Raw genomic sequence first — 7210 nt, forward strand, 5'->3', positions numbered from 1 at the left:
TTAATTACCAGTTGATTGTCTTCTGACTTGTAGTAGCCGGCTCGTAGGCACAGCACATGGATTGTGCGTCAGTCATTTCATAAATAATTTAGCACAGCTGTACAGCTGCTGTAAATAAATCGAAACGCCTCATCTCTCTCTCTCTCTCTCTCTCTCTCTAACCTAGCTTTGGCATTGTAGAGAAAACATTTCATCTTGTGGCTGTCTGAGTAACGTGTGCAGAACTTTTCCAGGGATTTCGGGCTCCGGGTATTCTGGCAAGTTGAGGTTTGTGAGGGAAAGAGCGATTAACTTGCGTAGGAGGCTCTTTCAGCGTTGGCTGTGAGGAGTGGAAGGGCGCGCTGCAGCCTTGACCGGCCTGTACGTCTTAGCTGTGGTTGAATCCGCCGGCGTCGTCCAGTGTGCAAGCTCTGAGGCGCAGCGACTGCGCACGCATGACAGCTGTCTGTCTGCGGAACTGCTGAACTAGCCTGCGTCTGGTTGAATTGGAGCCGTATTATAAGCTATAGCTATTTTTGATAAAGCCAGAAACGGGTTAAAAACCTTTATAATTTATACTTGGAACGCTGTTCATTATTATATAATAATAAGGTCATTATATTATATAGGCTACAATAGGACTACCTTTATTTTACAAGTCCGAAAGCCATAACTAGTACCGATTAATAATCATAATAATTATGACAATAATTTATATTTTATTGGATGAACATTTGATTAGAAGTAGTTCCATAAAATCACTTAAAAGATACAAGAAAAGCCATTAAAGACAAATAAGAGGACATTTAAAAAAAAAAAACCGTATAGATTGCTATACGGAGTAAATGCATGGAGGACCCTGAGCTGCTACATCCAGTGCTGTTAAAGTGTTTATATTCTCCTAGCAGTGATACAAAGTCCCTAGAAAGCATTTTTTTTTTTCATTTCTAACACTCTGAAGTCTCTTACCAGAGGATTTTTTAGCTATAAGGTGATACACAGCCTATTATCTATAGTATCCTACAGGGAAGGACGGAGAGACGGGGTCGCAGATACTGCCCATGCTCCAGCTGTCTCCTCTCTTGAGCTGCTACACCGAGCTGTGGTGGAGACGGTGAACTCTTGGAATAACAGTCGTCTGGAAGTGAATCGTTGCTTCTTCATTGACATTAACAAACACATAAAAACGCCCCCCCCCCCCCACACACACACACACACACACAATAACCGTGCTCACATTTTCCTCCAGTTTCACAATGAGAACGATGTCTCAAGAAGCTCTGAAGTGTCCCTTCTTTTCAGTGTCACCTTTGAGTTTGCCAGTCCCACCACCATCACGGTTTGGTGGATCGAAACCAGATTGTTAAAGGTCCAGAATCCACCACTGTGCCTCTGTGCTCTCTCCCCCCTCATCCTCCTCTACCCGTCATACGAATTTCAAACTACTCGCAACGCCGACAGTCATCAGTGGATCATAAAACGAATGGAACAGTTGTTCAAGGACACAGTTTCGAGGGGCGCGCCTGTGTTACGGCTCTTTTACCTGTGGAAGCTGCTCCCTTGAACACCTGCTTTCTGCGTGCCAGGAAGTCTGAAATCAAACGCTGCGTTGTAGCAGATTGACTCTCAAAAGGTTGTCGCACGCCGAAAGAGCCTCTATAGAACAATCGTTTTCAAGCGGAGGAACAAAACCGGCAGACAGTATCTGGCGCCTCCGGGTGCTCCAGAGACACGAGCCGAGACACACAGCCTCTGCCGGCAGCTCGGCTTTTGTTCCCCTTCGCTCGTGGGTACAGTGATATAACCACGAACAACTTGAGACGTGCAGGTAGCTTCCCCGAGAAAAACCGGCCAAATGTACACGTGAAACCGGGCTCGGTGTTTCAACGTGGCTGCACACACCTGATCTTTACCTGCTGTTGCAGATGGGTTCAACGATGTACAGTGACTTTTTTTTTTCTTTATTCATCCAGGGGGACACGTTTTTTTGTTTTTATTTTCAGTGATGTTCCCCTCAGCGGTGGAATCTAACTAATATACATTTGATTGTACATGATAAAATGGAAATACTCAAGTACGAGTAGTCTGCCTCAAAGCTGTACTTGGGTATTTCCATTTTATCACACCGTTACTCCATTACAGTTACCTGACAGCTTCACCGGTTACTTGGCAGATTCAAATTGTTAATGCAAAATAGACCCAGTGTGCACTTCATGTGGTGCGGTCTAATTCAATCCAGCACAACAGGTCCGCCATAGAGTCTACTTTTGAGGTGCCAGTAATGTTCGGTTTTGAGTCGACACTGTCACAGAGGTGTTAATCAGATTATGCGTTTTGGCGCTTAGGTCATGGTCAGTGGTGGTGTCGACTGCATCGCATTCAGAGGTGTGTTTTTTCTAATATTCCGCCCTCCTCCTGTATGTAAATAGGCAGCACAAAAATTACAAAACACCTCTCAATATAATATAACGCTGTACAACAGTGACACCAACATATAATTGAAGTTACGCAAAAACTGAATATTATGAGCGTCGTAAAGACACCGTGGGCTGTATGTTCTGACACAGCTGTGGTGTGGGACTGCATTGCAGCCTGCAGGTGTACCTAATAAACGGAGTATCTCATTAGCTAATAAATCCCGGTGTCTTCTGACGGGCAGTGTGGTGCAGTTAACCATCAGCTGCAGCGCTGCTGATACTTACACGTGGATGAAGGCAACAACAATTATAACCCTTCACTATAACACAGGCGATAATATTCGGAAAGAGGCCACTGCGTACGAGTCCTTTAATTTTTGGTATTTTAAGTTTATTTTGATTTTTTGCTGTTTTTACTCAACGCAGTATTTCGCCTATGCGTTGCTGCCGTGTTTACTGAAGTGAAAAGTTCAGATTGCTTGTTCCACCACTGGATCCTTCCACACTCCGCTGCTGTCCCCGAGTCCCCTAATAACAACAACAACAACAACAACAACAACAACAGTACTTTTACGATCCGTTTGTATCAGGCATAAAGTGAGATTCATATGTTAGATGTCTCCCGAGGGCTGATAATCCTGATACTGTCACTCTGCCACATCTCCCCGCTCAACACGCCTCCTGAAGTGGTCGAGGTCACTCAGCGGGGGAAACTTGTGCTTTTCAGCAGGCCTTTTGTCCTTCGACCTCCTCGGTTTTCAACCAGAGCACACTCCGACAACACCCCCCCCCCCAATTACTCGTTGTTTACAAGGTCAAACCCGAACTCTCTGGGTGATCTTTTGAGAAATTCGCCATCAAAACAGCTTGTTGCGAGGGCCAAAGGAATCAACAGCGGCCGTTTTTCTGTCTGCTCTTTGTGCAAAGGCCATGAATTTATATCAAAAACATATAAATTCTGTTTACATCCCCCCCCGCAGTTATTTCAAGGTTTTTGTGTCTGCCTCGTCACATTGCCTTGTTTTTCTCCCCCCCACCAAAGAGGGTTCCTGTTCAAGGAAAGAGGAGCAATCTCATTCATAGTAGCTGCTGTGCAGCCGCTTCCTGCTCCGGGGGCTTCACGTGCTGCTGCGTCGCCACCACGATGAGCTGAAAACGGGAACTGCATGATAGTGACGCCCCCTGGTGGCCGTGGTTTCCTACGTAGCTCTGCACGACGGATCCCACGAGCTAATGAAGCACTTGTGTAGCTTTTTTTTTTTTTTTAAACAGTTTCAATCCAGAGCGAACTAAGATGAAGTTAGATATCAGCAGGGAATGAAACATTTAAATTTGAGATCAAATAAAACTGAAACCAAACATGCAAATTCCTCCACCCACTTCAAGACTGCTTAACTTCTCACCAGAAACTGTACACTTGTTTTTCCCCACATTATATTTATTTATTTAACTGCTCACTAATGCTTTTTGTAATTTTCATTTCCCTACATGATGGTCCAGATGCCATCATCAGCACGGCTCTGACAGAGCAATATCAAATCCCCTCATTTCATTTTGAGTTGACTTTCACTCACTCTCAACATTTTAAAGACATTCAAACACACGCGAATAAAGAATGATATAGCAGCATTAAAAGAACATGATGGGTGAGTTGTGTGTAACTGTGGAATAAATAGGCCCCAACTTCCCAGAAAGGAGACCGTGGGACATGCACAGTGCCCTCAATTTTAGCAATATTAATGGTGAGATCTAAAGATGGAGACTGACTCAGTGTATGTTCAAATCTAAATTCAGTCAGCCATGTTCCCTAGAGGTTAAGTGTGGGCTCAGTGACTGTTGATCCCTCTGCGTGGATCCACCCAGCCTCCGGATCAACAGTGAAATGCTGCAGGGGACTTTTCTGCGCCTGGGACATGCGCATGCTCCGCCCGACTGATCAATAGTCTGCCCTGTATCTATAATGTATCAACTGATCAGGCTGCACACCTGCGGCCCCTCTGCTCATCAGCTCAGGCGCGTATCAACCCCGGCTCTTCGTCCACCCGTCGTCCAGACCGTGTCCTGCGTTCGGGTAACCCCCGTTGATCGGGACAGTTCAGAATGACATGGATCATTTCTGGGAAATTTTCTTAGGCGATTCTAAGCCGATAAACCCTGTGTACAATTAATTCTGCTTAACGCCGTGTGCGTCTTCTCCCGCAGGGCGAAACCCCATTCACGAATTTGGTTATTTTTCCACACTGTGGATTACTTCGTTTCTCCGCTAATTAAGTTCCTCTACGCATTTGCACATAATAAAAATCCTCTCAAAAAAAAAAAACACTTCGGATGGTGGTCAAGACAAATGTATACAAATATTGCAGACTACCGTCAACGACGTGCCCCGAGCATGAGGGCAGTAGCTCGCGTTGAACACGAGCGGGGATGTCATGTGATCGAAATCACATGACGCCGCAAATGTCCAATCACAGATGAGGGTGGAGGCATCTTCAAACAGGAAGCACCCCGTGTGAAGACCACCCAAAGGTCAGTGACATAGTGTTTAGACCAACGTAATGTTAAGGGAATACACTTCTTATAAATAAAACAATCCTGCTAGCATTGATCCGGATGTTTTTATCACGTGTTTGCTTCTCAAAAAACAATATCACTAATATCTATATTCTTTATATTTGTTATTTCAATCAAAATTAACCATTGTCCCGCTTTAGGAAATATGGTTGGGAAAAGTGGGACAGAATGACTTGCGTGATGTGGGACAGTTCTTTAAGTACTTCAGTGTGTGGTGCCATGGATTGTGCAATAACAAGGCTTATTTACGCGATTTTAGTCTTCTAATGCGTTGATTTAGGTTTTTGAGGTAAAGTGCAACTTATATTCAATAACTGGGGATGGCTGCATCTGTTTAAAATAGTATGAGCTTGTGTGTGTGTGCGCGCATGGGCAGTTAGGGATAATGTTAGGGATACATGTTTGAGTTAAGAAGGTTCGCAATTAATTTAAAAAACAAATGTTCATAGCAATTTAATAAAATCCTTTCAATTAATTCTGTGCAGAACACTGATCAATTCAGTGGAATGTGTTTATTCAGTCATTATCCATACTGCGGTGTGTGGTAAACATGGTTTCATGCAGGTTCGGGTTGGATGCCTTGCCTTCAAATATGCCTGCTACAGTTGTGTTTTCCCTTTATAGTGAAAGAGAACATTTTAACTTTGCGGGTTCTTTAATGTTTAGCCGGGCATTTGATTCTGCTTCCTCTCCTTGACAGGTATGATAATATAGGCTACTAAATGTCTTTATATAAAATGCTTCAAATCTATTATAGTCTATTGTTTGTCTGATGTTGTTCGGTTCTCCATCTAACATCCACACCTATTAGCCCAGGTTTTGTAACAGCAATAACACTGTAAGTGGTAAAATTAATGAACATGGGATGTCACATTTAGTCTTGAGTGTTACTGACCTGAGATGTTTTTATTACGTGAATTACGGTGTTTTAGGCCTTTTTTAACAGACCTTTCAGTGTACCACATTTTGGACAGAGCTGTCCCATATCACGAAATGCAGATTGTCTGAGACAACTTGGCACTAAGACTACTGATATGTCTACCCTTTTTTTGTGTCTGATGTCTGGATCTTGCTTCTTCTCTTTTGGTTTGATTAGGATGCGTCCTGGGGATTTCAGAGTGGTACTGGGTGTGGATTGAATGCATTGGCTTCTTATGACAATACATAGGTCGGTCTGAAATGCAAAAAATATCCCACATTAGGCTACTTTTATTGAACATGTTGTTTTAAAAACAATGGGCATATTTGCTGCTGTAAGGGCCTAGATTTTTCTTGAAAGGCTCTTCACAAGATTTTCGAACCTCGCTGCAGAGATGTGGTCCCATTCAGCCACAAGATCAGTTGGACGTCGTTATGATAAAAATAAATAAAGGAAATGGCCTTCCTCAAACTGTTGAAAGTAAGTTGTCTAAAGCATCATTCTGTGCTGCAGCATTTGAAGCCAAATCTACTTCTTTAATTGTCAGTGTTTCTCTATTTCTGTTGCTTTGACCTAATGCAGGGTCTACAAGCAGCTCAGAAACTCTCAAAATTCAGCTAAACCCCTTTAGGTCCACTCATTGATCATATTGAACCACCACTGAATCATATACTGATGTTTTGCAGTAGATAACTTCAGGGGTACTCTTGAAGTTTGTCTTATAACAGACATTTATTGACCCTGTTTAGTCCTGCTGTAAATCATCTGTTCAAGCTCCAAATCATGCTTTGTGCTTTTTTGGCAGGCGGATCAATTAATCGATCAGTCGATACATGGCTCCAACCTTGGCCTTCCGCTCAGCTCACAAAGCCACTGTCTGTCGGCGGACACAATGCAGACAGCGTGAGGCAATTATGTGGCCGTTGTGAGCATAGTGAAGTCAGTGTGCATATCACCAGGCTGCTGTAAGCTGGCCTTTGTTTTGACAGGCGCTGGTAACAATTACGTGACGAGAAAATGATCAGAAAGCACGCGCTCTGTCCAGTCCTGGTGCATAGTGGGAATATCGACGGTGCTGAAGGGGGTGGAGCTGCGCGATGGAGGTCAGATGGCCTGCAGCAAAGTCAGAGGCTGTGGATCTCTCAGAGACTGGTGAGTCTTCTGCCAGGAGAAAGTAAATCCTTTCACTGTTATATAAGTGACAAACAGCGCATTTCAAAGATACTCCGCTGTGGCAAAAGCACTACATTCCAGATATTACTCTATTGTACTTAGTAAGTTAGCAATGAAGTGTGATTGATAAATATGTTGTCTAAAGTAATCA

Source organism: Xiphias gladius, chromosome 10 (assembly GCF_016859285.1).
Source record: "Xiphias gladius isolate SHS-SW01 ecotype Sanya breed wild chromosome 10, ASM1685928v1, whole genome shotgun sequence".
Taxonomy (NCBI): Eukaryota; Metazoa; Chordata; class Actinopteri; order Istiophoriformes; family Xiphiidae; genus Xiphias; species Xiphias gladius.